The sequence below is a fragment of the Mytilus galloprovincialis genome, chromosome 13 (genome assembly GCF_965363235.1).
Source record: "Mytilus galloprovincialis chromosome 13, xbMytGall1.hap1.1, whole genome shotgun sequence".
Classification (NCBI taxonomy): domain Eukaryota; kingdom Metazoa; phylum Mollusca; class Bivalvia; order Mytilida; family Mytilidae; genus Mytilus; species Mytilus galloprovincialis.
This window is the reverse complement of record NC_134850.1, coordinates 64,402,787-64,413,040: the sequence shown is the minus strand read 5'-3', so window position 1 is coordinate 64,413,040 and position 10,254 is coordinate 64,402,787. Positions and strand designations below refer to the sequence as shown.

The 10,254-nt window shown below is 31.9% G+C and overlaps 1 long non-coding RNA gene across 1 annotated transcript; it reads right to left on the bottom strand.

The window, feature by feature from the left end:
- Positions 1 to 3,360: 3,360 nt before the first annotated feature.
- Positions 3,361 to 7,965, bottom strand: LOC143055841 (uncharacterized). Its single transcript, XR_012972146.1, has 3 exons — positions 7,894 to 7,965; positions 5,904 to 5,975; positions 3,361 to 3,438 (listed from the first exon to the last, which is right to left on the bottom strand). It is a non-coding gene; the product is annotated as an uncharacterized LOC143055841 (long non-coding RNA).
- Positions 7,966 to 10,254: the final 2,289 nt, after the last annotated feature.

Here is a 10,254-nt window from a genome sequence, read left to right as displayed (position 1 = left end):
GACATGTAAGACCGTTGGTTTTCCCGTTGGAATGGTTTTACACTAGCAATTTTGGGGCCCTTTATATCTTGCTGTTCGGTGTGAGCCAAGGCTCCGTGTTGAAGGCCGTACATACACCTATAATGGTTTACTTTTAGAAATTTTTATTTGGATGGAGAGTTGTCTCCTTGGTACTCATACCACATCTTCCTTTATCTATTTGAACCAAAATCTCTGTGAAGAATTGGTTAATAGTTCTTTTATTTCTGCATTTGTAAAATCCAAATCAAATGAGAAATCACTGTTGAAGTATATACTTACGTTTATGAAGTGAGGACATATCATTATACTTATTATTTTCAGTAATTTAAAAAAATCAATACTAGTAAAGTAGTTTCCGTAGAGAAATATTTGTACAGGTCAAGACATTTATTGATTATAAACTATTGCTTTTACAGTGCGATTTTGTGTTTTTATACTCGCGTTTTGCTTTTTTGCCTATCGTTTTCAATATTATTGAGTTCGATGCGACAGTGAGAGGTTAAGCTAGCTTTAAAACCAGGTTCAATCCACCATTTTCATATGATACAAATGCCTGTACCAAGTTAGGAACATAACAGTTGTTATCCATTCGTTTGATGTGTTTGAGGTTTTTTTTTTTTTTTTTCTCCATTTGATTAGGAATTTTCCCTTCTTAGTTTTCCTCAGAGTTCAGGTTTTCTTTTGTGTTTTGGTCTGAATACACAGTTATTACTTAGTTCATTACTTTTAGACAATAAATTAATATAAAATTAAAAAGTAAATTGTTCATGAACAATTGAAAGGTCTTTCCTTTTTTCTTTTATTAATTGCCTTCTAAGTTAGAAAATACATGTTTTCTTAGGACCTTTATGTTCATAACAAGTGGTTGCTAAGGACAAAAATCATTCCTTAAGATAAAAATATTACTACCAGTATTAAAAATGTCGTTGCTAGGGACAAAAATGTCATTTCCAGTTTCAAAATTTCATATTTATATTATTCATAGCCTTCTAAGTTCAACAATATATGGTTGCTAAGGTGTTTGATGTCGTTGCTAGGGACTTGACCTCTGACCTTGACCTAACTTTTTAGATCTTATTATGCTGTACATTTTTGCAATTCAAAGTTTCTTTCTTTCTCTAACCACTTTTGAGATATAAGCAAACAATCATCATTTCGGACCCCAAAAACAGTTTTGTTGCCCTAGTTCCATTACAGCTAGATGGTCCAATAATTTTGAACCCACATAACATACGATCTAGATCTCGACAAGACACACATTTTCTCCTTTACATTTTATCAGCCATCGTTTATGGTTATTGAGTAAATCCGATAACAAGCTAGGGTCAAAATCTAGGTTATGACCTTGACCTTTGACCTTAAGTTAATTTTCATTTTTTTTTGAAAAGTTAGAATGATAACAAGGTTTTCGGTGATAGGGGAGACAACCGCTATAAAGGAAATGTTACGGGGTTGTACCCTTACCACAAGATAGGTTTTGGTCAACCGATACTAGATACCTAATATCATTTAACCATGTCGCGTATTTTTTGGGGGAAATATCGTATTAGTTTGGCGGAAAGAATAATAATAATAATAATAATAATAATAATAATAATAATAATTAAAAACCAATTGTTCAGAGAACAATTGAAGGTCTTTCCACTTCTAACGATTTACTTTGATATGAAAATTTTAGAATTCGGTTTAAAATGTAATTTCCAGTGTAAAATGAAAGGTAATTCTTAGCTGATTCCAAAAAAATATGGTTTCTATATACTTTTTAATGGAATAAGTCCAAAAAGAGATACTTCCGGTTTACAAATGTCACTTCAAGCTTTTTGTAAAGTAATTTGGTTTGTAACCTTAAGCACAGAGTAATATGGCTTAATCGTGTATAGAAATGAATTTGAAGCAAAGGTCAAAATCTAGAACGTCCAATTAACCTATGACCTTGACCTCAATTTTAAGGTCATTGACCAAGTACTTCAATTCAAAAGACCCTAGGTCTTTAAAATGTATAAATACTAAGTTATATCACTTTAGGCATGATTCTAGATATAATATGGGCGAAAAGTCCAATGTCTTGCCTACGTACCCTTTCAACCCAAATTAAAAGTTTACCACATGTCGCAACTAATAATTTAGTAAAAATAATTTGTCGATATGTTAAATAGTTTTGAAAATAAGTGAAATAGGCCAAAATCAAAATTTAGAATATGTCCTTGACCTTTACCTTATTTTCATTTTTTTGGACCAAGGATCTCAAATCAAAAGACCCTAGGTCTCTTTCACTTATGGTTTACCATTTAGAAATACATATTCTTATATCACACATAAAAGGGGGATAACTCTCATATGGAATCTATATACGGCTTCGGTCAAAATAAAACAGAACATCCTGAGGATATAACGAGCAATTTGGAAAAATAAATTCGTCGGTTTCTTATACGGTTGCGAATCTTTAGAGATAACAAGAAAAACAGTGTTCGGGGAGATAACTCTTATTTGGGAAAATATTTGGTTAAGCAGAGTTGGATTCAAAAGCGTATAAACTGTTTGATATTATATTCCAAAAATCTAAGCGACATCTTGCGAAACCAAAAAACAGCGAAGGAAAAAAATTAGGCAAGAAAAAGAAAATAATCAGAAGAAATCTAATAGGTCTTTCCACGGAAAAGTGGGAAAACCTAATAATCAGAAGAAATCCAATAGGTCTTTCCACGGAAAAGTGGAAAGACCTAATAATAATAATCAGAAGAAATTCAGTAAGGTCTTTCCTTATAGAAAAAGGAAAGACCTTTAAAATATCCCACCTGCGCTTTCAATATTTTTACAGTTTGTTGTATTACTTTTGGGACAAATCATATCAAAATTATTGAAAACTTCATCGGCTTTAACTCAAAATACGGACAATTATATTTTAAGGGGGTCTTTAAATCTTTGACAGCTTCCGAAGAAGTGCTAATTTTTAACCTTTTTCAGCTGGACCAAATAACTACTTTACTTTAAGATTCATGACCCAATGTTTTTACTGTGTAGTTTTACCCCTCTATACTTGCCATTTGAGGCAGAAAATATGAAGAAATACATTTGGAAGGGGTACTTAAAACAACAACACACTGTCAATATCAGTGACTATATTCGTGGACAACGAAAAGGACAACGAAAATCGAAGGAGGATAACTGTGTACTCGGACCATTTCTCTTTTTTTAAGGGGATTCTACAAGCAGTAAATGTGGGCTAGAATAACATTAATTAAGACCATTTTCATTGTAATTTATCCGGGTATCCGTTACATTAATGTTTGTATGAGGGTTCAAATAGCATGAAAGATTAGATAGTTGAATTATACTTACTATGCTAACATCTTATTGTTATACTTAAACAGCAATTCCGGGTCGGGAATAGATACAATTTTGTTGGCATCAGCATATCTGTTTAGAAATTAAAGATGTTACAACAATTTTTAAAACAATGAAACTTATTTCAGACTACAGTTATTTGAACATGATATTTGAAATTAAGACAAACACATTTGTTAGTTATTTACATTGATTACAATGATATATCATGTTTTGAAATGAATTACTGGAAATTCAGAAACTATTACGAAGTTTTTATCTTATTTTAGGGAAAGATAACCCTGGCCTCACAACTTTTTGGAACTTTTAGTCCTCGGCGATCTTCAACTTTGTAGTTGTTATGGCTTTCAAATTTTTTCACATAGGAGCATAGTTTTGTGTGGACGTAGCGCGCGTCTGGTGTATAAAAATTTTTTTTTTTAAAAGAGAGACGAAAGATACCAAAGTGACAGTCAAACTCATAAATCTAAAATAAATTGACAACGCCATGGCTAAAAATTAAAAAGACAAACAGACAAACGATAGTACACATGACACAACATAGAAAACTAAAGAATAAACAACACGAACCCCATCAAAAACTAAGGGTGATATCAGGTTCTGTTACCTTTTGACGGCTAGTATTCGTTTGTTTCTCTGTCCAATTTTTTCTCCCATTTATCTGTTTATTTATTGTAACCCTGTCGTGTAATGTTGCCATTTTAATGTAATAATTAACACTGCATTAAAGCGGGAGGTTTGGCATGCCACAAAAACAGGTTCAACCCACCATTTTTTCATAAAATGCCCTGTACTAAGTCAGGAAAATGGCCATTGTTACATTACAGTTCGTTTTAGTGTGTGTTACATTTCGGTGTTGTGCCTCTGTTGTGTTCTCTTATATTTGATATGTTTCCCTCAGTTCTAGTTTGTAACCCGGATATGTTCTTTTGTCTATCGATTTATGAATTTTGAACATTGGTATACTACTGTTGACTTTATTTACAATTTCAAATGTGACGTCACTTTGTGTGATTTTTTTAGAATTTCAAATGTGACGTCACTTTGTGCGTTGAGGCGTTTGCTTACTCTGCTGTAAATTTTAATGTGCTGAATTAGGTTGTTTTATGTAATGTATTCGTTTTTATTTTGTAGTTAGTCACCACTTCAGTTTTATCATGTAAATCTATTATAAAGTCATTTTATAGAATTTAATGTTTGCAAAAGTATGAATTATTCTAAAAAAAAATAAGGATGCTCTTATCCAAGGCAGAGCCTAGCCGTATTGGACACAACGTTTTGGAACTTTTGGTTCACAGTGCTCTTCAACTTGTACTTTTTGGCTTTCGAACGTTTTTTATAACGCACGTCTGGCGTATTAAGATTTAAACCTGGTACCTTTTGTTAGCTATTATTCGTGTGTTTCTTTGTCCTATATGTTTTCCAATTTATTTGTAATGTACAAAAATGTAGTCCTGTCATGTAATGTTATCATTTTAATGTTATATGTAACATTGCCATAAAAGCGGGAGGTTTGGCATACCACAAAACCAAGTTCAATCCACCTATATTTCTTAAAATGTCCTGTACCAAGTCAGGCAAATGGCCATTGTTATATTAGAGTTCGTTTCTGTGTGTGTTACATTTTAATGTTGTGTTTCTGTTGTGTCGTTGTTCTCCTCTTATATTTGATGCGTTTCTCTCAGTTTTAGTTTGTAACCTGGATTTGTTTTTTCTCAATCAATTTTTTGAGTTTCGAACAGCGGTATACTACTGTTGCCTTTTTTTTTTTATCATTGCGACAAATGCGACAGTAATTCAAACTCGCATTATGAAAATTTTTTTTGAAACACACAGGATTTTTCAATATCGTAAAAATTAAAATCACATTATAGTTTAAAATGACATAATCGCAATAATAAATGCACGCAATAATTTCTGAATTTACAGTATACTAATATAACGAAACAAGAAAGACTGCTCCATGACTTATTTTCGATATTGACAACTTGATGATTTCTGATTACCCATTGTCAGTGTGCCATTCCGCAGTAGTGACATACCAACCCTTTTTACCATCGTATAGCTTTAGAATGACACAGTTTACTTATTATAATAGTTCATATTCGTTCGATGTGACATTTGGACTGGAATTTAATGGCGGGTGCTGTCTTTATAGCAGGACACGGTAGTCTTGCTCCTTTTAGATACGACTACTTAATATTCAATATTGAAATGGATAATGTCCTTAATTTTGATTGCATTTGCTCTTAGTATTTGCATTCATAAAATGTATCTTCTTATTGAATACTTGACATAGGTAAACGGGAAGCCTAATTGAGATACATGTATATGAATGTTTTTCAGTATTTCCGCAATAAAAAAATACCGCACCAAATCCTTTCACATACAGAAGTCTCTTCTATTCTCGTTTGTTTAAGATGAACACGGCTTTGTTCTTGGAATTAATATAAGTAAAATTCAGAGAATCTAAGTATTGTTAAGATGGGTGTATATAACTTTATAAATAATGTTTCAAAATATTTACTCCAACTTACAGATAATTCAGTGATTCTAGTTTGTCGAAAACCCGAGCTCGAAAAGATTCAATTTTATTATTACCAAGAAGCCTAAAACAAAACGTTACATAATTCAGAATCTTTAACAATAATACTAGTACACAAATCTAAAGTCTGCATTTGAATTATTATACATTTCTTGTGCGTAAATTCGGAAATCGGCGTTTTGAACACTAAAATGTTTAACTATTCAATGATTTTATAGCCGTCAATGTTTTTCTAATACTGAATGTTCAATACTGTCTTAATTATCAATCGACCAGAAAACGTAGTGAAACTATGGCTGCCAATGCTGCAAAATGTATGACAAGAATGTTGAGAAATTAAACATCAGATACGTGTAAGCATAGAGAAATTATTAATGTAACGTTGCATCATAAAAAGTCAAATAAAACATTTTAAATTCCAGGAAAATTCAAAACAGCAAGTCTCTTATTCCAATTATCCTTGGCAAAATTGAAAGCTCAAATACATCAAATGAATGGAAAACAACAGTCAGATCCCTATATTGGTACAGAACATTACCTTTAGTAGATCATTATGATGAATTAAACCTTTCTTATAGCTAGCCTAACCTCTTACTTGTATGACAGTCGCATACCAATGATAACATTTCACAATACTGACAACAATGTGTGATCAAATAAACAAACATAATAGGTAAACATGTCAAGAATAGGGGTACAGCATGCACCATTGTGTTAAAGTCTTAATCACTATAAAATCAAACAAATATGTCAACAAAGAAAAACAAATTGCAATGTAGAAAAAGCACGTCAACAAAAATGAAAGACAAGAATACAAAAAATGACCAATGAAAATGCATTTATCAACAGAGTTCATGCAAATTTGATTATTCTAATCATAACAATTATAACAATATTTACTATCGTTATGATACACAAATTGAGAATAGAAACCAATTTCTCATTAAAATTAAATTTGCAGATCATTAATAGTGCTTTTTTCTTGTTTTTATCAAACATGTGTAGCTTATAATTCATAATTTCGCTGTTAATTTTTCAGACTGTATAGTATACAAAAAACGTTGGATTTGTTTTTAACTTTGTAAGTTTAAAACGATACTATCTCACCATTAATTTTAAAATAAGTGCCTCAATTAAGAGAGACTGCTCCATTATGAGAGATACGTCAACATTTACAAATAATTTTTTTTAAGTTAAAAATCGAGGAATGTGTCATAGAGTCAACAACCCCATCAAAGATTACACATAACTTAAATGCCTTTCGTTTGTGGTGATTTCAAAGACAAAAATACCTACGCTGAACATTGAAACCCCCCAACCCCTCTCCTTTTTTGATATTGCTGTATTGTGGCTACAACGATTAAGTATGGAAAAACTAGATTATTTTTTTAAACAGTTACTTCATATGCTATAATGATCCCAATATCGAGTTATTTAGTAACGACAGAGAAGATCCATAATTATAGATTATCGTTGATCATATCAACAAAGTTGGTTTTCTCGCTTGAACCGGTAAGGCGTAAGCGAGAAAAGCAATCGAGTTGAGATAACCAATGATAACCTGTTTATCGTAATTTTACCTATGACGACGTTGTCAATTTCATGTCAATTTCGTTATCAACGCCATGTGCCTCTTTAGTTTTTAGCGATAATTGTCCATCTCAAGCGAGAAGCATGATATGAAAAATTATCACCCAAAAAGATCAAAGGAAAAATGCACAAATAGCAATAATCAAATATCTTCATTTCCTCGGCATATCTTCGCCACTGTCCACCATATTCAATGTAGCGTCATGACTGTGTTCACAGAAATAAGGATGCTTATTTCTTTTAAATTTGTACATGATATTTCAGTTTTGTTTTTAATAAAATGTAAATATAAACAAAATTCATTTTTCTTATGTCCTCAAATTTCGTTAGGTACGAATCTTATTCCAAACGTCACTAAAAGCGTTCCACTACACATTGCCTTGAATACTTACAGAATCTGTAGCTTTGTTAGCGAAGTGAACAAATCTGGATCTAAATCAGTCAAGGAATTGTAATCAAGATATCTGTAAAAAAAATATATGGAATGTCATCTAAATATTGTCTTCTTGTTTTAAAATGTATGTTCAGTGGTTGTCGTCTGTTGAACGTATTCAAAGTCTTAGAGCATCTTTTCTTTTTTAATTTTTTTATTAGACCATTGTTCCTGTTTGAATGGCTTTACACCAGTAATTTTTGGAAACTTATAGTTTGCTGTTCGGTGTAAGTCAAGCCTCCGTATTGAAGGCCGTTCTTTGACCTATAATAGTTTACATTTTACAAAATGTGTCTTGGATTGACAGTTTTCTCATTGTCACTCATACGAAATCTTCTTTTATAAATATATGTAATTAATATTAAATATAAAAAAGATACTTTACTGTTGTGTTGTGTTGTGTTTACTGTTGTTGGCGTGATTGTTTTTGTTGTGGTTTTTTTTTTTTTTGTCATGGCATTGTCAGTTTGTTTCGACTGAATTGTGTAGGTGTACAACAATGATTTTTAGCATGCATACATTCTTTTAATTGTCACCGAAATATGGTTTTGATAAGGTCTCACTTCTGTTTAGAACTGCGTGAATTACTTGTATTAATAAGAGGAACGAAAGATACCAGAAGGACATTCAAACTCAAAGATCGAAAATAAACTGACAGCGCCATTGCTGAAAATGAAAATGAAAAGGACAAACAGACAAATAGTAGTACAAATGAAACAATATAGAAAGCCATAGACTAAGCAAAGCAAAACTGGGGTTGATCTCAGGTGCTCTGGAAGAGTAAGCAGATCCTGGCACCCGTCGTGTTGCTCATGTTATTTCAAACCTGGTAAAAAAATCTGATTCAGAAAGTCACATTCATGAAAAGGATAGAAAAACAGGCCTAAAACTTTCTTGAACAGTTCTGAGTTCGATTTGTTGAATATATATGGTTGACCTGTCAACACGATTCTTATGTAGAGTTAAGGCAACAGGTTTTTTTCTTGGTATAAACAAGCAAAACTTAATATAATATAATTTGGGGGGGGGGGGGGAGGAGGAAGTTCAAAACTATTCTAAAGATGTGGAGCTAGAGAATTTTCCGAAGTGAAAAATGTTTAGTAATGCATCTCTGTGATCTTGATTGAAAATATATTAATATAGTTCTAATTGTCAAAGAAGTCAGGAGATGTTAAATCGATTTTCCCTATTATAATCATTAAAATAAGACAAAAAGAGTACATAGGGGTCATATATCTTTTCTTTGTTTAAAGGTTGTTTTTGTTACTGTGCTACACGGGGTATTCAAGTTGCACCCCAAGTCTTATGTTTTTTTCTTCATAGACAAGAAAAATATTACAGTCGTTCCTAAAATGTTTAAAATTGATTATTAAACCTTTGTTTCTGTCTGTATTAAACCGAGAATCGAAATTGGGAATGTGTTAGAAATCAACAATCTGACAAAAGAACAGGAGCTAGAAAATCCAGCACCGGAGGCGGGCCGGCAACTTTACAAACATGACAAACAAATGTACTCGTTCCGTGAATATGGACGTCATAGTAAACTCTAAAACATACAAATATACTATAATTAAAAATCATACAAGACTGACTTTGCCCTGAGGGTTCTGACTTGAGGCAGGCAAAAACATGCGACAGATTTAAACATGTTAACTGAGATCTCAACCCTCTCCTATACCTTTGGCAAATGTAGAAATAAGTACACAGTTATACGCACAGAAAAATTTAATTTAAAACAAGTCCGATATCGGGATAGGTAATAAATGAGACTAAGAAAAATGACAATGATTGATAAATTAAAAAAGGATAAATACTACAAATATATTAACTTAAATTTTCCAGACCTCAATTAAACTGATTGAAAGATGAAGTTCTCATTATATTAAGATCAAGCATAACCCTATCATTAAGAGGTTTAATATCATACCTTTATCAAATACACGAGAAGAATATAACCCGTACCATGCAGACAACTGGTTCTAGAATAAATGTGCTAATATCCAATGCAAAAACTCTATGAGTGAATCAAAAATAAAACCAAATGACACAGAAATAAATAACTACAGGTATAAGTACGGCCTTCCACAATGAACAAAGCCAATACCGCATAGTCAGCTATAAAGAGCATTTTTAAACGTTTTGTTACTTTTAAGGTGAATGCCGACATTTTTGTGCTATGTACAGAATATTACCATAAAAGATTGACCGTAAAACGTCGATTTTTGAACGATTTTAACTACCAACTAGGAAACAGATTTTTAATATATTAAAAACGGATTCGATGACTGTATGTGTATTTTGAATTATTAAAACGCAAATG